Raw genomic sequence first — 22,775 nt, 5'->3', positions numbered from 1 at the left:
ATTCAGCAACAAAATTTTAAAAAAAACAAGAATTTTTTTTTTAACTATCTATTTATTTATTTATACACTTATTTATTTATTTATCTAATAATACAGGGATATTTTTGCCCAACGTGGGGCTCGAACCCGTAACCCTGAAATTAAGAGACTCCTGCTCTATTGACGGAACTATCCCAGCTTCTATTTATTTATCTGTTGTATTTATTTATTGTATTATTTTATTTTATACTATTATTATTTTTTTATTATTATTATTATTATTTATTTATTTTTATTTTTATTTTTATTTTTATTTTTATTTTTATTTTTATTTTTATTTTTATTTTGGGGGGGGGGATAATCCTATTGTTTATGAGTAAGGATAAATGAAGAAATGAGGAGGCGAGAGCGCCCGGAAGACGCAGTAACCAGGGATGAAAGCAGTAAACAGTCCTATGCGCAGCTGGAAGCTGACTGGAGAAGTAATAAATTCGGGATGAAAGCAGTAAACAGTCCTATGCGCAGCTGGAAGCTGACTGGAGAAGTAATAAATTCGGGATGTGTATCGAGGCCACCACAAAATAGAAGGCTAGGGAATAAACTGCTAATCAAGTATGAAAATTATTGAATTAACAATAAATTAGAATATTAATCCGTTCCTGGCTGGCCTCGAAAATAGAATGCCAATAAAATTTAAAGGCTATCAAATTAACGAGGAAATGAAAAACTGCTCACACTATGAAAGATATTAACTGGATAATAGGCGAATAGATTGCAAGGGATAGTAAAGGGATATAGGCACTGATGGAGGAAGGACTAAATTAAACCGCAAAGGTAAGTATAGAGGGTTCTTTACTCCAGCGCGGAGTAAAGAACCCTCTATAGCGTGCTAGAACTGGGGACCCTTTACTAAGCTCCTATGAAAGAGATAGTTCCCACCCGCGGTCGCCTATGGTAAGATGGCGGCCGTTAGCAAACACGTGGGCAATCAAGATGGCGACCGGAGGGGATTCCGACGCCTAGTGACGGTACCGCCCCAGCAGGGCTTGAATCTTACAATGGTGGTAGCCTGGGAAGGGATGGAAAGAACGCCGATAAATTCTGGGAGCAAGGCAGGGGGCTAAAGGAAGGGAGCAAGGCAGGGGGCTCAGGGCTCACAAACAATCAACTGACCGCCGATCCCGAGCGGGTTGGATTGAAGCAAAGGCAAAGAATAGAACAATAACAAGCAGAATAAACCTAACATAAAGTCAAATGCAACAAAGCCGCGATCAAATTAAAAGGCACAAGCAATTGCTGAACCCTGTACGTTACCCAACTCCTTGTCCGTCTTCCGCAAAGCCGTCCGTAAATGCAGGAGGACCTACGAGAATAACAGCCCCCAACCCTCACGCCGTAAGAAAAATACCCCGGATAAATGTAGACTGAAGCGGAGCCCACTGGCTCCGTAAATGGAGAGGAGGAAAACAGCTCAGAAAGCAGATAGCAGCCGCAGCGTCCTTCTACCAGGCTGCACGTGAGCAGAGGAATTCCCCAGACAACCGGGAAAGCTGCGAAGAAGAAAAAGGGGCGAGCCAAGGGCTGCCCCGACCTTAAGAGGCCTCTGTAAGGCCCGCCCCTGCCGCCAGCCGATTGGCTGGCGCGCAGGGATGCCCTATGGAATCCCAGCTTCCCGCGAGGCTGACTCCAGCCTCGCGGGAGTGTGGGCGGGGACGGGAGCACGCAACCCCACCCCCTCCTGACTCTCGGTAGTGGCTTTGTGACAAAACCAGCCAAGGGTCTGATGACAAAAACTTAACAAACAAAAAAAAAAACCCTGGTTGATTCCATAATGTAAGCTTTTTAATATGCTGCCGAAATGTTACTTGGTTTTTATTATGTTTTATGCGTGTTGGGAGGCACCCAGAGTGGCTGGGGCAGGGTATAAATAACAAAATTATAAATTATTATTATTATTCTGTTTCTAGAAGGGTAGCCATGTTAATCTCTTGCTATGAAAACCCAAAGCAGCATGATAAAGGCTAACACACTGGTGTAAGGTTTCTTGGAGCAAAAGCAAATGTGGCACCTTAAATGTGTCACTTTTTAGGGTGTCACGAGAGATGCTTTATGTTTATTTTTATTTTATGTGCACCTGCTTGCTGCAGCAAAATGTTCATAGGGCTAAAGAGGAGGTTTCTACCTGGTCATTCAGTTCAGAAGTGCAGAAGCGGCCTAGATTAAGACAGGAACCGAAAATGCATCTATCAAAATAATTGAAAGCTTTATTGCTGCTGCCATAATTGATTGATTGATTGATTGATTGATTGATTGATTGATTGATTGATAATTTGATTGTTTTCGCTACAGAAAATGAAACAAGGGTTGCTATCTTTGCATTATGCTAATGTTCAGTCAGTTATATTAAAGTCCCTAGTTTTCCATGTAGGATTGTACAGAAGGGGGGCAAATGATCAAACAGCTCCTGTTAAGCCCCTCATTCTGCTGCTGCAGTGACCTGTGGGCAAAGGTTAGGTAGCTACAGCCATGCTCAATCTTTCCCTGAGGCAAATGTCACCCTGTGAGAGCCAGCATCTCAGGCAGCAGAGTAGGCTCACTTCGCTGCAGTGTGTTTGTGATTGTGAAGGAAACCATTTTGTGATTGTGAAGGAAACCATTCCTGAGAAAAGCAAGCATTCACCATAATCACCAAAAACTCGAGAGTCTCAGGTGCACAGGTGGGGTATTAGTTGGTGAGTGATCCATTGGAAGAGAGAGGTTGGACATGATCTCTAGATCCATCTTTCATTCCACAATCCCAGTGAAATGTTTCATGGTTTGAAACATTTCCAATTCCACAAGCTTGTTTTTTTTCAGTCATCACACGCTAGCTGGTTCCATTTGGCTTTCAACTATTGTTTTGCCCCCTTGAACGCAACCTTGGCAGCTGCTTTAGAGATCTTCCAGGCTTCCAGCATCTATTTGCAGAAAGAAGAAGGAAGGTGAAAGCTTAACTTCTGCGACAGTGGCTTTCGAACCCTCTCTACTTTGACTTGCCTGCCAGAAAACATACTCCCTGAGCTCCTTTTAGGATTGCATCAGGAGGGTCAGTGTAGTAGGCTGAGAAAACTGGCAGTGGGCTTCTTTGGGAGCTGTATCCAATATGGCTCTGCCCCCAAACTTCTTCCAAATCCAGAGCAGTGCAAGTGACCCCCAGGTTGGTTCAGGGCAGGGTGCTCTGATTTGGAAACCCCCACCCCCACCCTGATTGATGCTATGGGGGTGGCTGTGTACAGTGCCAGATTACCAAATAGGCAGAGCAAGCACTAGCCTATGGGCCCCATGCCTTTTAGGGGCCCCACAACAATAGATCAAAATTCCAACTCAACTTTAGGAATAATGTTCTGGTGGAAAGAGCTATTGGACAGTGGACTGGACTTCCACAAGAGGTGGTGGACAATCCTTCATTGGTGGTTTTGAAGCAGAGGTTGGATGGCCATCTGCCAGTGATTATTTAGCTGTGATTCATGCACTGCAAGGGGGTTAAACCAGATGACCCAACTCTACAATTCTATGATTCTATGAAAACTAGAATTATTTGGAACCACCTGTCCTTGCCTGTGGCTCCAGTTTCTGTGGACCTCCCTGCCTTCTGCCCCATCAGTCTCACTAGACACCAGCCGTGTATCACACACAAACACAAAGCCTTTGCTTAAGGACTCTTAAGAATGTTGTGAATCGCTTGGATAAGTTTTTGTGCCACAAGTTTATTAATAATAACAACAATAATAATAATACTAGACAAGAGTGTGCCTCTCACAATCTTATATGATCATTGCTTGTACAAGCCACTGCTGAATACATTGTGGAGACTTTGAAGGGCCCGTTCATAGGAACACAAGAAGCTGCTTTTACCATGTTGTTTCATCTGGTTCATTATTGTCTGCATTGTCAGCGACTCTCCATACCTTCAGACAGAGGACTATCTATGCACTATCTTGAGATTCCAGAGATTGAACTGGGGTTTTCTAAATGCAAGGCAGATGCTCTACCATGCTTCCCAAAAACACACATATTGCATTTAGCATTGCTTCTACTCACCTTGTTCTTAGTGACTGCAAGAAAATTGATTACTGCCCCCATCCTCGTCTTTGTCCTCAATCTGTTCCTGCTCCTCAGACTTGCTCTTACTCTTGTTCTTCACCTTGCGCTGACTTGAAATGCTCACATTTCTGATGGATCAGTCCTCCATCGGATGGCATAGACGAATAGAGGTGATGAAGAGCTGGCCCTTGTCGCTGATCTGTCTGAGATTGTCTCCTCAGTGAGTGCTGCCTGGCATTTTGTCACCCTCCTCCGTGGTGACACCCGGGGCGGCCCGCACCCACCGCACCCCCCTTCCTCTGCCCCTGCCTCTGCCTTCTTTGTACAGACCTGTTTGAGATGGGTGATGCTACCTACTTTAAACTAAGTGAAGTTTAGTACGGCAATAAGCCATTTCATGCTGATGTGGGGAACACTCAGCCCTTTGCCAGGGCTGAGTGGATTTCCTCCATTCTCTTCCTTGACTGTTTCTTCAGTTCATTCTGCTCTGGGTCCCACACGTCCCAAATTTCACAGTTTCTGAGCTCAATGAGGAAATTGGCTCACACTCTTTGCAACAGCTCCTTTTCTTCTCTCTCTCCCCACCCCCACCAATCTCATAAAACTGTATGTGTGCATTAGAAAAATGCTTCAAAAGGAATGTCTTGAACCCACTGAAGCTACCCTTTATTTTATTTTATTTTATTCAGGTATGGAGAATCACAAGAGTCCAGTCTGGAAGTTACTATAGCAGATTTTCAAATCCTAATTAGAAACTCATCACCGCATTGTTGTTCCAAATTCCAAATTCCACAATAACTAAAAAAAAATAAAAAATTAAGGACATTCCCCTACTTATTTAAGAGGTATATTAACTTTTCAGCAGTATCATTAATGGATAGAGTAGCTCTGTTGTAGGAAAAGTATGCAAGTTGCATTGTGAACTTGTTTGGTTACTGGTGTGGAGTGACTAGTACTCATGCAATTGACCAAGCCTAAGTTATTATGCCCCCAACAGCCATGTCACAGTGTTGCCCTCAGGAGGACTTTGATTAAGATGACCAAGCAGTCCTCAGCACCCCTTTCTCCACTATCCAGGCTTGAAGACGTGTCTCTCCCAGAGCAGAAGAAAAGAAGAGCCTTCTGAATCAGGTCAATGACCTATCTAGTCCAGCACCCTCTTCTCATGGTGGCAAACCAGTTGTCTGTGGGAAACCCATAAGCAGGATTTGAGTACAAGAGTACCTTCTTCTCCTGAGGTGTAACTGGTACTCAGAAGCATTGCTGCCTTAGACCATGGAGGCAGAGCTGAGCCATCATGACTAATAATAATAATAATAATAATAATAATTTATTAATACCCCAGCCATCTGGCTGGGTTTCCTATTATAACCTATTAAACATTAAAAGCTTCCCTAAACAGGGCTGCCTTTAGATGTCTTCTAAAAGTTTGGTAGTTATTTTTCTCTTTGACATCTGGTAGGAGGCCGTTCCACAGGGTGGGTGCCACTACCGAGAAGGCCCTCTGCCTGGTTCCCTGTGACTTGGCTTCTCGCAGCGAGTGAACCGCTCATCGTTCAGCCCAGACACTGAGGTCCAGCTCTGAGGGCCTTCTGCTGGTTCCCTCACTGGGAGAAGTGAGATTACAGGGAACCAGGCAGAGGACCTCCTCAGTAGTGGTGCCCACTCTGTGGAACGCCCTCCCATCAGATGTCAAGGAAACAAACAACTCCCTGACTTTTAGAAGACATCTGAAGGCAGCTCTGTTTAGGGAAGTTTTTAATGTTTAATGCTGTATTGTGTTTTTAATATTCTGTTGGGAGCTGCCCAGAGTGGCTGGGGCAAACCAGCCAGATGGGCAGGGTATAAATAATAAATAATAATAATAATAATAATAATAATAATAATAATCATTATTATTATCATTATTATTTCCATTCTGAAGGAAATCAGCCCTGACTGCTCACTAGAAGGACAGATCGTGAAGCTGAGGCTCCAATACTTTGGCCACCTCATGAGAAGACAAGGCTCCCTGGAAAAGACCCTGATGTTGGGAAAGATGGAGGGCACAAGGAGAAGGGGATGACAGAGGATGAGATGGTTGGACAGTGTTCTCAAAGCTACCAGCATGAGTTTGACCAAACTGCGGGAGGCAGTGGAAGACAGGAGTGCCTTGCGTGCTCTGGTCCATGGGGTCATGAAGAGTCGGACCCGACTAAAGAACTAAACAACAACAACATTGTTATTATTATTTGTGTTCTTGTCTGGCTGGGATGTGTCCTCAACTCTGATAATGCCTCTTGGTTGCCTGGATGGAGGTGTGGGTGGGTGTGGGTGTGGGTGTGTGTGTAATCTAGCTTAGTCTGTAAAGGTAAAAATCATATGGTCACCCAGAAGGGAATGCAGCCATCGGGCTGAGAATGGTCCGTCCCCCCTCCTTGAAGGCAGACACTGAAGCAAGCAATGTGGGAATAAACAGACTCTATTTATTAAGTACACAAAGCAAACAAAATCAGTTATCGAAAGCCGTTTTTTGCTCCTGCTGCCACCATGATTAATGAATTAATTACATGACCGTTCATTTATACCGTATAAATTTAAAGAAATAATATTATATTTGCATGACATTCAATTACACTAAAAGGCATGGCTGTCCGTTTAGGACAGTACAGAAATGGGTGTTGTACATAGGTGTCTATTAAACAGCTCTCCTTAAGCACCCTTTTGTGCCACGGCTGTGACGAGTGGATGCAAACTGTGTGGCTGTGGCCACTCCTCATCTTCCCCTGCAGAGGGTACAAAAGCCAATTGAGATAGGGGGCAGTGGGCTCACTTCATTGCAGTATGTGTCTCTGTGTTTGTGCAAGTGAAGGAAGCAGCTTCCGTCCACCCTCAATAACAGGAGGAATTTAACATAATCAATAAGAACCGAGAGTCTCCGATGTGTGGGTGGCCCGGTGGAGGAAAGAGGTCGGGGTTCATCTTGAGATCTATCTTTGATTCCACGATGCTGGCGAAAGTACCAAAGAGTCACATCTGCACAGTTCAGACACAAGGTGTTTTCTATTTCATGGGCTTGTTGGTTATCCCTCGCTCTCTTTTTTTTACCCAAATACATTACTGAATTTCGCCTTTGCACCTCGGACTATTGCTGAAAATTTCGCTTTTACCCCTTTGGCCAAGTATTTTGCAGCCTCTGTTGTTGCTGACATTGCTTTGCCCATCTGATTGGAGAAAGAAGAAGGGATGTTGAGGCCTGATTCCATCAGCAACCCTCCCTACATTGACCTGCCTGCCTGGGGACCCCTCCCCCTGAACCCCTGTTAGAATTGCATTTGGAAGGTCAGTGTGGTAGGCTGAGAAAAGTGGCCGCGGGCTCCTTTGGGAGCTGGATTCTGCCAAGGCCTGATTCAAATCAGGCATATGTGGATGCCCCAGAGTCATCCATGACTCTCAGGACAGAGTAGGCTTCAGGCAGGAAGGTGAGGCAGAACCTCTGAAACACAGAGGCAAGCCTTGCAGAGAAGCCCCTTGCATAGGAATGGCATGGACAAGGCAAGATGGGTGCCTTTGCCAAACAGCTTGCAAAGGTGCACACTTCAAAAGTGACCCCCCCCCTACCTTTAGTCAGTTGTGGGGATGCACAAGCCCTGAACTACAGTGGAACGTACTAGCTCAGAAGGTGGCAGACTCTCCTTCCTTGGAGAGTTTCAAACAGAGTTTGGATGGCCATCTGCTAGGGATGTCTTAGCTGTGATTCCTGCATCGCACATGGTTGGACCAGATGACACCTGGATTCCCTTCCAACTCTGCAGTTCTATGATTTTATTATTCTACTGCAGGAACAAATCCAGGACAGAACAAGCAGTTGCTTGGGAAATGACATAACAAAATTGGGCAGAGGACCAGAGGCATTCCATTAGGGAATGGTACAGACAGAGGTTCCCAGGGGCCAGAAGAGCACATTTCTATATGCAACTACAGCAACTCAGATTTTGTAAGCTCAGAAATGGAGGATGGGAGAGGTCCCAAGGAAGGAGGAATGGCAGCTAAAAATGATGGTGTATGCAGAGTTAGCAGGCTTAACTAGCAGGGTAAGAAAACAAGATGATTGAGTTTATATAGAGGAATGATTTTTGTGTGTGGAATACGTGGGAAATAACTGAAAGCAAGTGAAAACATGAGCAAGATTAATGTGAATTCAACAGTTGCAATTTTGTTTGAGGTAACATGAAAAGGAGGGAAAATTAGATGGTTGGAATAGAATATGCAGTAAGAATGGGAAACTTAAAAGAACCATGGAAGGAGAAGAAGGGAAGTTGGTGTATTATTTTGTTTTATTGGTGGGTGTTTATTTGTGGAAATTCTATAACTGGAAACTTTAATAAAAAATAATATCTGATAAAGGCCAAGTAGTTGCCAGATTGGCCCAAGGCCTGATTCATACCCTGCCTGGATTGAGGCCATAGGGCAGATGGGAGGCAAGAGCTGTGAACACTCCTAGGATCCAGCCCTACCTAAGGATTCTGTGGGTAGGACTGGGATTTTCTGGATGCAAAGCAAGCAGCACGACCGCTGAGCTCCCATCCTCCCCCAAACTCATCAGAACTGCATGTAGAATTGCCTGTACCCACCTGCTCCTTGAAATTTTCAAACTCTATTTTCCCTTCCACTTTAGCTGTGTCTCTCTTAGCTGTGTCGCTCTTAGCTGTATCGTTGTCATCCTCCTTGCCCTGAACCGAAATGCTCAGAGTCAAAACCAGCAGTGCTGCAGATAGCAGGATGGGCCACAACTTCATGATGGGTCAGATTCGGAATTCCTCCTTCGGCTGGCAGAAAGGAATAGAGGTGAGGAAGGGTTGTTCCTTGTCTCTGCTCTGCCTGAAGTGGAGCTCTGCCTTCCTTATATAGCCCTTGTTGAGATCTGTTGGGTGATGCTACCTATTTCTGGCCTCAAACCAGAAATAGGGAGAGCAATTGGCCATCTTGTGTGGGGAACACTGAGTTCCTTGCCAGGGCTGAATAGATTTCCTCCATTCTCTTCCTTGACTGTTCGTCTGGTTCATTCCACTCTGGGTCTCACCCCTCCTGGCTTAGACATTTCTGATACTGACTCCAAATTTGCATCATGCAAAGTTTGCCACAGCTCCCCGGTCCTTTTGAAAAAAATAAGCAATGTTGCTTCCCCAACATACTTAAGAGGTACATTAACTTTTCAACAGTCTCATTAATGGGTACAATAACTCTGCTGTAGGAACAGTATGCAGGTTGTATAATGCGCTTGGTTGGGTACAGGTGTGGACTGACCAGGACACTGACGCAAGCCTAACTTATAATTGCAGGACGTGGGTGGCGCTGTGGGTTAAACCACAGAGCCTAGGACTTGCTGATCAGAAGTCGGCGGTTCGAATCCCCTTGATGGGGTGAGCTCCCATTGCTCGGTCCCAGCTCCTGCTAACCTAGCAGTTCAAAACCATGTCAAAGTGCAAGTAGATAAATAGGTACTGCTCCGGCGGGAAGGTAAACGGCATTTCCGTGCGCTGCTCTGGTTTGCCAGAAGCGGCTTAGCCATGCTGGCCACATGACCCGGAAGCTGTACGCCAGCTCCGTCAGCCAATAAAGCGAGATGAGCGCCGCAACCCCAGAGTCGGTCACGACTGGACCTAATGGTCAGGGGCCCCTTTACCTTTACCTGAGGTGAACTTGGAGTTATATGACTCCCAGGTCCTCAGTGTCCCCCTTTCCACTATCCAGGCACTATGTACAGACAAAAGCATAATGTACAGACAAAAGCATAATGGCGTCCGTTCTCTCCAGCTCTGAGAGAACAAACAGGCACAAGTAAAAAAGTACATACAGCGGAAGAGATAAAACTGTCTTCCATTCCCCACACTCTTCTCAGACAGGCATGTGATTTACACCAATCACAAATGCAGCGTCGGAGGAGGGAAATTGCTAAAAAAAACCTTTCTCCTGAAGCATCTATGCCCTCCCAAAAGAGTCATCTGCAACCCTTAAATAGTCCATGGCTGATTCTGAAGTTACAGCCTCCTGTCCAGTGGTGCAGTAGGAGAAGCTACATGGAAAGAGATGCTGAGAGCTGTTCTCCAAAAGATTTGGAAGGCAGCATATTGACTACATCAGCCCCAAAGCCTGAAAGAGTTCTGCTACTGTTCTACTGGGGCTTGGCAGTCACCCCGGAGGTGGGAGCAATTGTGAGAGGTTGGCAAGGAAAGGCAAATCAGGATCCTACAGATCTCTCAATGGGCCCTGCTAGCTGAGGCATGGAAGATGTTGCTTCAGAAAAGAGCAAGAGGCATATGAAGGCTTAAGAGGGCTGCGGAGGCTTTCCTCTCCTGTGGAGGAACCCCCTCTGAGAGAGCTGTCTCTGATGCCTAAAAAGCATCCACAACTGATTCGGCAGTCACATCCTCCTGCATGTCTGTGGATCAGGCAAAGCTACAAGTGAGTCATTTTGAGAGTCTGAAGATAGTGGAAGAGACACGTCCTCAAAACTGGATAGTGGAGAAGGAGTGACTAAGGTCTTGAGAGTCATCTAGGTCCAAGTCCTCCTCAGGGCAACTTTGCCATATGGATGTTGGGGACAATATAAGTTACGCTTGGTTAACAGCATGTTTCACTGTGTAGGTCACTCCCCACCAGTAACCTACCAAGCTCATTAAACAACTTGCATACTGTTCCTGCATCAGAGTTGTTGTGCTCTTGGAAAATTAATGTACCTGTTCAAAACATTCTCAAAAGGTACAGCACTTTCTCTGCAAAAGCCATTGTGCAGCCTGGAGATTGGAACAGCAACAAGGTGATAAGTCTTAGACATATCAACAGAGTTGCTGTACTCCTTCATGTAGAAAAGTTAATGTACCTCTTAAATATACCTCTTAAGTATTCATTTTTGGACTGGAACAGAATTTTGCGCTTCCTGACTAATGGAATAATAGACTCACCAGATGCTCTCTGAAACCTGGAGTCAGACGAGATGCTTAAGGAAGTTGCTAGCCACCTCTCAAAGAAATATTTGTAATGTTAACATTGTAAAAAAAGAGATTACAGCTGTAATCTATCATGGGGAAAATCCCACCGCCCCCAAAACTATTGCCTCTTCTCTGATGGGGAAATGATTTTTATTTAATGTTGGAGCACCTTATAAAAACGGGGACGCGGGTGGTGCTGTGGGTTAAACCACTGAGCCTAGGGCTTGCTGATCAGAAGGTCGTTGGTTTGAATCCCCGCGACGGGGTGAGCTCCCGTTGCTCGGTCCCTGCTCCTGCCAACCTAGCAGTTCAAAAGCACATCAAAGTGCAAGTAGATAAATAGGTACTGCTCCGGCAGGAAGGTAAACGGCGTTTCCGTGCACTGCTCTGGTGCGCCAGAAGCGGCTTAGTCATGCTGGCCACATGACCCGGAAGCTGTACGCCAGCTCCGTCAGCCAATAAAGCGAGATGAGCGCCACAACCCCAGAGTCGGCCACGACTGGACCTAATGGTCAGGGGTTCCTTTACCTTTACCTAGGTCAGTGGCCATCACTGCCTCCTGTGGGAGGGAGTGCCATAATTTAACTATCCACTGCATGAAGCAGTTCTTCCTATTACTCATCCTGAATCTTCTGACATGCAGCTTCAGTGGAGGCCCATGAGTTCTAGTATTATCAGAGAGGGAGAAAAGCTTTCCTCTGTTCACTTTCACCATGCCATGTGGGATTTTATGAGCTTCTATCATTGTCACCAGTCAGGCTTCAGGGAATCCAATCCCTCCCACGTATTAGATAAACAAGGAGAGTTCTTACCAAGTCTTTTATACAATACAGTGGTACCTCGGGTTAAGTACTTAATTCATTCCGGAGGTCTGTTCTTAACCTGAAACTGTTCTTAACCTGAAGCACCACTTTAGCTAATGGGGCCTCCTGCTGCTGCCACACCGCCGGAGCACGATTTCTGTTCTCATCCTGAAGCAAAGTTCTTAACCTGAAGCACTATTTCTGGGGTTGCGGAGTGTGTAACCTGAAGCGTATGTAACCTGAAGCGTATGTAACCTGAAGCGTATGTAACCCAAGGTACCACTGTATTAACAGAGAGAGAGATAGCAATGCCATCTTTCTTAGATAATGGCATTTCTCCAAGTTAAGCCCCACCCCTCCATCTCTCCCTTTATACGTCATTCCTACGGTGGCTGATCTGTGCCTTCTACCTCTGAGCTCTCTGCTCTCCTACTTTCAATGACCTCCAGGTTCTGGGAGGGGGGGCCTGGCATGTTTTCTAAAGACACTGAGTCTGTCAGCTATCTCTCCCCTGGTGCTTCTTCTTCTTCCTGCTCCTCTCCCATTATTTCCCAGCTTCTCTCCTCCTCTGCCTCTGAGCTATGCCCTCCCGCAGACCACTGACTTCCTCTTCTCTGGAAAGTTCAGGAGGAGGGGGAGGCGGTCTCCACCATTCCTCCTCCACTGTCCAGTCCCTGACATCGCCTCTTACTCACTTTTTCTATGAACCCAAAAGTCCCAAATGAGGCAACCTTTGCTTGTAGGGGAGTCACTTTATTCCCTTCCACATTTTGGCTGCCCTTTTCTGAACCATCCTGAAAACCAACTCCAAAGATTCTCCTCTACTTAACTTGCTGATCTACATCAACAAAATTGAGCCCCCATCCAAGCATAAGTTGTTGGGTTTCCAGGAAGAGAGAATGCTCTTGTGCTCAGGTCTGGCTTGGCCCCTGTGAAGATGGGATGCTGAGCTGCATGGGCCACTGGCCTGATCCAGCAGAGCATTTCTTAGCTTATTATCACCCTAGTGGCAGTGGAAATATTGTGGGATGGGGAAATAGAAGGGAACCCCCTGTTCAGCACAGTTTTTCTTCCCCTAATTGGCCAGGGAATGAGCCATGACAACCTCATAACCGATTAGGGCCCCAGCAAACTCTGAAACTGGCCACGTGGAAAAGAGATGTCTGCCAAGACCAGAGGTAAATGATGTTCCAAATAACTTTGTTCCTGCTCCCTAGCCAACAATACCTTACAACCCAAGCCACTCCTGATTAAAAACAAAGAAACCAGCTGACTGGCCGGGCACAAACCCAGATTCTTCCTTGCTCATGAAGGAAAGGGTATATAAAGAGCTGGTGCCATCACCTGGGACAGAACAGACCAAAGGAGAAGCTCTTCCACTCCATTGACCAGCGTGAAGCCATCATGAAGTTCTCCATCACCCTCTTTGTTGCTGTGTTGCTGATCTGGTCCATTATAGCTCTGGATGAGGTCCAGGCTGAGGATTCAGCCCAGGGCAAGACGGTAAGTAGAAGAATATAAGGACAGCCCTGAAGCTGGATCAGGCCAGGGGTCCATCTAGTCCAGCATCCTCTTCTCACAGTAGTCAACTGAAGGAGAAGCCCACAAGCAGGCCCTGAAGGTAACAGCTATTCTCCCTGACACTTGGGATTCCCAGGAACTGATATTAACAAGGGGTCTCCATCCTGTTGCCAAGGAGTTGTCATTCTGCTGTTTCAAACTGAACATGGCCATCCAAGGGCTCAGGTCCTGCTTGTGGGCTTCTTGTGCATTTCTGGATGGCCACACTGGGAACAGGATACTGCACCAGATGGGCCTTTGCTTGCTGTCTAGTGGGACTCCTCTCAGATCTCCTAAGACACAGGGTGGTATCCAATGCTTGTCCTCCTCAGAGTAGACTCATTGAAGTTAAGAGGCATGGCTATCTTAGGTCCATTAACTGCAAGGAATCTACTCTGAGTAGAGTCTTCTCTGAGTAGGACTAGCACTTGCTACCAGTGGCATCTGAACTGAAATTGTTTTCAGATGTTGTTAGATGAGTTAATTCATTTATCTCTTGTTTTGTTTGGTGCCCCAGAGGAAGGGCAGGATATAAATATAATTAATAATAATTATGGTAATGGTAATGTCAGGGGCTCAGGAGCAGAGGCACAGGGGAGAGAGGAAATGGAGAGTGAAGGGGAAGAATCTGAGGGCAGCGTAGGGGAGTATAACAGTGGCACGAGAGATTCCATGAGCTTCTCCAGCGAATCAGAAGATTCCCAGAGGGGGGCGCCGAGGGCCACGGCAAGGGGGGTCCCAGGGGGGATGCACCAGAAGCAAGGGGCCAGCGGGGACTCCCAAAGCAGCAGCGGGAGATCAGGACCAGTTCCCCCACCAGAGCGTAGTGGGGGGGAAGAGTCCCATGTATCAGGGCCAGCGTCTCCTCCAGCAGGGAGAGAAGATGAGTCAGGGCTGACCACGCCTCTATCGGAGAGTGAGGGAACGGAGGGGAAGTCAGGTCCAGCTAGCACCCCCGAAGGGGGAAGCAGTGACAGGAGCAGTGTAACGGTCAGGAGAAAGGTTGCCGGCTGGGCGCGCGCGCCAAGTTCAAATGTACAGGCGCGCGGGACAGCAGAAAACCCGGATTGGGAACCAGGTCCCAAAGCCCGCCGGAGGCTGGGGGAAGACTCAGGGGACTCAGCATCAGAAGAGTCTAGAAAGGGCAAGACCCCAGCGGACAGGCGGACCCAGAGGAGGAAAGAGCAAAGGAAGAGGTGGAGCAAGGCTAGAGTCTTAAACTGGTGTCTGGGGGGAGGAGATTCAGACGGAGCTTCAGCGGTCTAGAGTTGAGACGTAGAGCTGCGCACCGCGGCTTTGAAATCGAAACTGAACTTCAATAAAGACTTTTGTATATAACAACGAACTGGCGTTGGTCCTTTGTGCGCTGGGACCTCGGGCAGCTCTGACAGGTAATAACAATTAAATCTCAACAACTCATAGAAAGCTGCCCTCTGCCAAGTCGAACAATTGGTTCTTCAATGTTATCTATGAATTGACTGGTTGTAGCTCTCCAGGGGTTCAGTCAGGGCTCTTTTCTATCCCCACCTGCAGATGCCAGGGATTAGGTAAAAGGTAAAGGTAAAGGACCCCTGGATGGTTAGGCCCAGTCAAAGGCAACTATGGGGTTGTGGGGCTCATCTCGTTTTTCAGCCCAAGGGAACTGGCATTTGTCCACAAAGAGCTTTCTGGGTCATGTGGCCAGCATGACTAAACTGCTTCTGGTGCAACGGAACACTGTGATGGAAACCAGAGCACACAGAAATGCCATTTACCTTACCTCCGCAGTGGTACCTATTTATCTACTTGCTGTGCTGGCCCCGGGGGGAAGGTACCGTGATCGTAGTCAGAGTTCACAAGATGAGAGGCGAGGTCCGAAACTGGGAGCCGGGCGGGAACAGGAACGCTGGAAGGTCAGAAGCAGGAGGCCGGGCAGGGAACAGGAACGCTGGAAGGTCAGGAGCAGGAGGCCGGGCAGGGAACAGGAACACTGGAAGATCTGAAGCCAACAACGACGTTGCTCCCGCAACCTGGGACCGGTCTGACTGACCTTTATCTTCTTCTAAGGCCAGGGGCGGTCCCGGTCCCCAGGAGCCCCGCCTCCTCTGGCCTTAAGGCGAGCACTCCTCCTGGGAGCAACCAGTTCCCTTCGCCTCTCTGCCCTAAGCCTCTGTAGTTCAGGAGAGGCCGAAGGGTTACTGGGCCCCGGAGGAGGCTCACCTGTAGCCACTGAGTCCTCAAGCACCTCTGGGGCCAGAAGGGTTTCACCTGGTGCCTGCTCCTGAGGATCTGACACAGGTGCAGGCTCCTCAGAATCTAGGCCTTGCCCCAGTTCAGCCGGCCCTGGAGGCGGGGACTCCTGTGCAGGCTGGGATTCCTCTGGTTCAGCCTCTGAATCGGAATCCCAGGCCATCACACCATCCCCCCTCCCAGGCCCCCCCTCAATCGAGGGTCCGGACCCGGCTTGCCGGGGTACGCCGCATGGAACTCTCGGAGGCAGGCAGGCGCGTGGACGTTGGCCGCTGGTTCCCAGGAACGGTCTTCCGGTCCATACCCCTTCCAGTCAATGAGATACTGCAGCTTTCCCCTGCGGTATCGGGAGTCCAGAATGCATTCCACCTCGTACTCAGGCTCTCCCTGAACCAAAACTGGTTGCGGTCGGGGACGGTTCGGGTGGAACTCGTCGGGTGGGGCCACCGGACTTAGAAGGGACCTGTGGAAGACCGGGTGAACCTTCAGGGTTGCGGGCAACCGGAGACGGAATGCCACAGGTGAGACTTGGTCCACGATAGGAAACGGGCCGGTGAAACGGGCGTCCAACTTCCGCGAAGGTCGAGAGGGGTGGAGGTGGCGAGTGGAGAGCCATACCAGGTCAACGACGCGAAGTTCCGGCCCCACCTGGCGGTGACGGTCGGCCTGGGCCTTGTACGCCTCCTTGGCCTGGTGCAGTTGCTGCACCAAAAGCTGTTGCTGTGACTGGAGCTCTTGAAGCAACTCCGTCACCGCAGGGACAGCGGATGCTGGCAGCACATCTGGAAACAGCCGTGGATGATAACCGTAATTGGCCTGGAACGGGGTCTGCTGGGTGGACGCATTCACCGCGTTGTTGTAGGCGAACTCCGCCAATGCTAGGTGGTCGACCCAGTCATCCTGCTGGCAGCTGCAGTAACACCGGAGATACTGCTCCAGCACCGCGTTCGCCCGTTCCGTCTGGCCATCGGTCTGTGGGTGGTAGGCTGACAAGAGGCAGACCTCTGTCCCGAGGGTCTGGTGTAATGCTCGCCAGAACCGGGATGTGAACTGAACACCCCGGTCGGACACCACACGCTCAGGTAGGCCATGCAGGCGGAAGACATGCTGAAGGTACAGCTGAGCGGTTTCCTTGGCTGTGGGTACAGATGGGCAGGGGGCACAGTGCACCATCTTAGTGAAATGGTCGGAGAAAACTAGAAGGCAGGTACAGCCACGAGACGGGGGTAAGTCCACTACAAAGTCCAGCGAAACCGTGTGCCAAGGACGTGGTGGAACTGGCAATGGCTGAAGTAGGCCGGGGGTCGCCCGGTAGGGCCCTTGGCCCGCCGGCAGACATCACAACCAGCAACGTAGCGAGCCACGTCAGCCTTCAGGCGGGGCCACCAAAACTCACGGCTTACCAGATGGGTGGTCCGATACCGTCCAAAGTGCCCCGCTGCTGGGGCATCATGGGTCATCTGGAGAACCTCCAGCCGCAGTGGCCCTGGCGGGATGTACAGGCGACCGTGGTGCAGCAGAAGGCCCTGATGCAGTACCAGCCCTGGATACTGAGGGCTGGACCCTTCAGCCAGCTCCCGGAGTCGTTCCTGGGCCCAAGCGTCGACCCGCTGCTGTTCCCGCACCCGAGCCTGCAGTGGCTCCGCCTCCTGGGTGGCCAGGAATGCCGCTGGTGGTAGGATCGTGGTGGGTACTGCTTGCTGTACCGTGTCTGCGTTGTCTTCAGGTTTCCGGGACAGGGCATCCGCCTTCTGGTTTTGGGAGCTAGGGATGTAGCGGATCCGGAACTGGAACCGGGAAAAGAACAACGCCCACCGGATCTGCCTTTGGTTCAGCTTGCGGGTGGTCTGGAGGTACTCCAGCTTCCGGTGGTCGGTTCTCACCTCCACCAGATGTCGTGCCCCCTCCAGATGGTGGCGCCAGACCTCAAAGGCCACCTTGATGGCCAGTAGTTCCCGCTCCCACACGGTATAGTTACGCTCCGCTGGAAGGAGCTGGCGGGAATAGAAGGCACAGGGTAGGAGTGGCGCTTCAGGTCCATACTGCTGAGACAAGACAGCACCGAGAGCCGTACTGGAGGCGTCGGTCTCCACCACAAAGGGTCGAGCGGGGTCAGGATGTTGCAAGATCGGCGCTCTCTGGAAACAGGCCTTCTACCCCTGAAATGCCTCCTCTGCCTCCTTGTCCCAGGAAAACGGCGTCTTCGGGCGCAGTAGCCAGGTCAGCGGGGTGGTGCGATGAGCATAATCTGCAATGAAGGTCCGGTAATAGTTGGCGAACCCCAGGAAACGCTGTAGGTCCTTGAGGTTCCGTGGTGCCACCCATTCTCGAACCGCTGCCACCTTCCCAGGATCCATCTGCACCCCATCTGGAGAGAGCCGGTGACCAAGGAAGTCCACAGACCGCTGATGGAACTCGCACTTGCTGAGCTTTGCATACAAACGGTGCTCGCGCAAGCACTGCAGCACGGTCCGGACATGTCCCTCATGGCGAGCCGGGTCACGGGAGTAAACCAGAATGTCATCCAAGTACACCACCACGTACTTGTCTAGCAAGTCCTGGAACACGTGGTTGATGTACCGTTGGAACACAGCAGGCGCGTTGCACAAACCGAAAGGCATAACCAGGTATTCGAACTGCCCGTACCGGGTCCCGAATGCTGTCTTCCACTCATCCCCGGCTCGGATCCAAATCAAGTTGTAGGCCCCCCGGAGGTCTAGCTTGGTGAACACCTGTGCCCCTTGCACCCGCTCCAGCAACTCCGAGATAAGGGGCAAGGGGTACCGGTCTGGGATGGTAATTTTGTTCAGGGCCCGGTAATCATGACAAAGGCGGAGCTCCCCACATTTCTTCTTAACAAAGAGCACTGGGGCAGCGGTGGGCGAGGTAGAAGGCCTAATGAAACCACGCTCCAGGTTCTTGCGCAAGAAGTCCTGCAAAGCCTCGCGCTCTGGCTCTGTTAGAGAGTATAAGCGACTCACCGGTAGGGGCGCTCCGGGCTGGAGGTCTATGCCGCAGTCAAAAGACCGATGCGGCGGCAGCTGGTCTGCCCCCCGTTCCTCGAACACGTCTTGGTAGTCCCGGTACACGGCTGGGAGCGTGGGTGCTGCCTCCTCCGTGGGTGCGGCCGCTAGCATCTCGGACTGAGCATGGGAACATGGGTCTGGGAAGTGCACGGTCCGTTTGACCCAGTCAATCTGAACGTTGTGAGCCTCCAGCCAGTCCATTCCGAGCACCAGGGGGAACCAGGGCATGGAAGCAATGTCCAAGGTTCGCACCTCCCGGTGCTCCTGGAGACACAGGACCAAGGGCTGGGTCTCCCGAGTGACGGCACCCAAACGCAGGAGCCGTCCGTCAATTGCCTCCACCTGTACCGGTTCTGGCTTGTTCTGAAGTGGCACCTGATGATGAGCGGCAAAGGCAGCGTCCATATAGGAGCGGGTTGCCCCTGAATCTACCAAAGCGTGGGTAAGAATCCAGGGCCCACCTGGCGGGTAGAGACGCACCGGTACCATGAGATGTCGCAATTCCACTGGTGAGGGCCCTTCTTGCTTGGTTTGGGACCCCACGTTGCTCGGGCCTTCGGCTACCGAGGTTGGCGGTCTCCCTGCGACTGGTAGCTTCTCGGGACAGGAACGGGCGTAATGTCCACCCCACCGCAGTAAAGACACAGGTTCCCCTCCCGACGCCGCGACTTCTCCGATGGGGAGAGCCGAGGTCGCGCAGCCCCGAGCGGCGTTGGCTCGACTGACAACTCGGCTGTGGGCGTGGACCTGCTGGGAAGGACTGGCGCTAGGAGCTGGGAGTGCTGGCGGTCCCGGGCCTGGCGACGGTCCTCCAACCGATCGTCTATCTGCAGGCTCCGCTGAATGAGGGTATCCAGTGTGGTGGGACGATCCATCATGGCCAACTGGTCCAGTATCTCGTCTGACAGTCCCTCAAGATACTGGTCCCATAGTGCAGAGTCATTCCAAGACAAGTCTTGTGCCAACAGCCGAAATTCTGTGGCATAGGCGGCGGCTGTGGACTTGTCCTGTCTCAACCGACGAATCGCCCGATTAGCTTGGCTCTCCTTCAGAGGGTTACCAAACGCAGTCTCTAAGTGGTTACAAAACCCCACATAGTCCGTTAGCAAAGGAGAGTCTTGCCGGAGCAGTGGCAAAGCCCACTTGGCCGCCTGGTCCTTTAACAGACTGATTAAAAAATGCACCTTGGTGCGGTCGTCAGGGAAGTTCCGGGCTCGTCCCTGAATGTACAACTTGGCCTGGGCGAGGAACATGGGAAAACTGGCCTGGGTCCCATCAAATTTCTCTGGCAAGGCCACTGGGTACTTGCCTGGAGCTAGGGCGTCGGCCCCAGGATCTGGAAAGGCTTCCAACCGCTGCTGAAGCGCCGCAACCACATCGCTTAGCTGCTGAACGGTGTGGGTCAAGGCCTGGTTTTCCTGGGCCAATGCCACCAGCGCAGCTGCCTGGTCAGCCATGGCCTCTGGCTCTTCCCGAACGCACCCCAACGAAGGGGGAGTGCGGGTGTGGCGGGAGCAAACTGTGCTGGCCCCGGGGGGAAGGTACCGTGATCGTAGTCAGAGTTCACAAGATGAGAGGCGAGGTCCGAAACTGGGAGCCGGGCGGGAACAGGAATGCTGGAAGGTCAGAAGCAGGAGGCTGGGCAGGGAACAGGAACACTGGAAGATCTGAAGCCAACAACGACGTTGCTCCCGCAACCTGGGACCGGTCTGACTGACCTTTATCTTCTTCTAAGGCCAGGGGCGGTCCCGGTCCCCAGGAGCCCCGCCTCCTCTGGCCTTAAGGCGAGCACTCCTCCTGGGAGCAACCAGTTCCCTTCGCCTCTCTGCCCTAAGCCTCTGTAGTTCAGGAGAGGCCGAAGGGTTACTGGGCCCCGGAGGAGGCTCACCTGTAGCCACTGAGTCCTCAAGCACCTCTGGGGCCAGAAGGGTTTCACCTGGTGCCTGCTCCTGAGGATCTGACACAGGTGCAGGCTCCTCAGAATCTAGGCCTTGCCCCAGTTCAGCCGGCCCTGGAGGCGGGGACTCCTGTGCAGGCTGGGATTCCTCTGGTTCAGCCTCTGAATCGGAATCCCAGGCCATCACTCTTGCACTGGCGTGCTTTCAAACTGCTAGGTTGACAGGAGCCAGGACAGAGCATCGGGAGTTCATCCCATCAGAGGAATTTGAAATGCCAACCTTCTGATTGGCAAGCCCAGTAGGCTCAGTGGTTTAGACCACAGTCTTTGGTACCTTGGACCTTCTGCATGCAAAGCAGATGTTCTAACACTGAGATGATGATGATGATGATGATGATGATGATGATGATGATTTATTTATTTATTATTATTATTATTATTATTATTATTATTATTATTATTATTATTACCCCGCCCTCCCTGGCTAAATCCAGGCTCAGAGCGGCTAACATCAAACGTATAACACATTAACATAAAATCAGGCAAACAATTGAAATACATCCTAAAATCAGATCAGGATCAAAATAAAATCCAATCAGATGGCAACCCACAGATTAGGGTTGGGGATCTTAAATGCTCACCAGGCCCAACTGTTTCTGCTGAACTTATATGGGTCTGTGAGAAAAATTGGGAGGCCACTTTCATGCAAGTTCTTATGAAAGGGGAGGGGGAGTCAGACTGAACCCCGACCAAAGGCCTGGCAGAACAGCTCCGTCTTGCAGGCCCTGCAGAGAGAAGTCAAATCCTGCAAGGCCCTGGTGTTTTGTGACACAGTGTTCCACCAGGCCAGGGCCCTGGCCGAAAAGGCCCTGGTCCTTGTCAAGGTCAGTCTAATCTCCTTGAGGCTCGGGACCTCCAAAATGTTGTTATTTGTGGACCATAAGGTCCTTCATGGGACGCGGGTGGCGCTGTGGGTAAAACCTCAGCGCCTAGGACTTGCCGATCGTCAGGTCGGTGGTTCGAATCCCCGCGGCAGGGTGCGCTCCCGTTGCTCGGTCCCAGCGCCTGCCAACCTAGCAGTTCGACAGCACTCCCGGGTGCAAGTAGATAAATAGGGACCACTTACTAGCGAGAAGGTAAACGGCGTTTCCGTGTGTGGCGCCGGCTCGCCAGATGCAGCTTGTCACACTGGCTACGTGACCCAGAAGTGTCTTTGGACAGCGCTGGCCCCCGGCCTCTTAAGTGAGATGGGACCACAACCCCAGAGTCGGACACGACTGGCCCGTATGGGCAGGGGTACCTTTAGCTTTACTTAAGGTCCTCCATGGGGCAAAGCAGGAGAGGCAGTCCCATAGGCATGAGGGCCCTAGGCCTACATTCCTTCCCTCAAACTCAAGTACAATCCTAGTCTTTGTGGTTCTCATAAAGGGGTGGTTTAAAGAGAAACAGAGGAACCTGCCTTATACTGAGACAGTCCATATAGCTCGGTATTGTCCACTCTGAGGAACAAAAGATCTCCAAGGTTTAGGACAGGAGACCCGGCAGGGTAGATGCTCTAACACTGAGTACAGTTTGCAGTGGAAGAGGATAGTCTCTTCCACTCTTGACCAGAGGGACAAAGGTTCCACTCCACACTTGTAACGCGAGGAAGGGTGTCTGCAGATGCTGGGTCATGATATCAACTATCTTCTCTTTGCTACCAACAGGGGGCATTGAACAATGTGATTCATACAATCAGGAAACGTGCCCCAAAGGCAAAAAGGAATGCAGCAGTGGCAGCCCTTCTTTTGAAAGGGGTAACTAATTTTATTGAAAATGATGGCAAGCCTAAGGAATATCAGCCTGCACCAGACCACCCAGTAGCTATGTCATAGCAACATGTCCTTCCTGCCTGCTGCTGGCCCTCCTCAAGGCACCTCCACTTCTGCAACGAGACCCTGCGATGCTCCAGTTCATTTTGATCTAACCTCTGACCGCTCCCTCCTCCCAAAGATGCTCAGAGGTTCAGCACAAGGTCTTCAAACATCAGCCCATCACCACTAATTTCTCTCCATGCCGAAGGAACCCAGCACTGAGGCATCAATTGCAATGGCCCACTCAAAAAAATAAAGGTCATCCAGCATTTCTCTGTGTCTGTTTTTACCTGGGATTAATGTCACGCCAGTTGAGTTTCAAGCAGAAGAGGTTTATTCACTAGGGCTGCCCCACTGAGCTGTGATTGTCATTG

The 22,775-nt window shown here is 50.2% G+C and overlaps 2 long non-coding RNA genes across 2 annotated transcripts; one reads left to right on the top strand and one right to left on the bottom strand.

The window, feature by feature from the left end:
* Positions 1-5,083: 5,083 nt before the first annotated feature.
* Positions 5,084-22,636, top strand: LOC309347087. The gene is made up of 3 exons (XR_014158836.1): positions 5,084-5,193; positions 8,720-8,889; positions 22,255-22,636. It is a non-coding gene; the product is annotated as an uncharacterized lncRNA (long non-coding RNA).
* LOC309347084 lies at positions 6,506-8,794 on the bottom strand. Its single transcript, XR_014158833.1, has 2 exons — positions 8,676-8,794; positions 6,506-6,827 (listed from the first exon to the last, which is right to left on the bottom strand). It is a non-coding gene; the product is annotated as an uncharacterized lncRNA (long non-coding RNA).
* Positions 22,637-22,775: the final 139 nt, after the last annotated feature.

Source organism: Podarcis erhardii (genome assembly GCF_964252035.2).
Source record: "Podarcis erhardii genome assembly, chromosome: 7".
NCBI lineage: Eukaryota > Metazoa > Chordata > Lepidosauria > Squamata > Lacertidae > Podarcis > Podarcis erhardii.
This window is presented reverse-complemented; position numbering and strand designations above follow the sequence as displayed.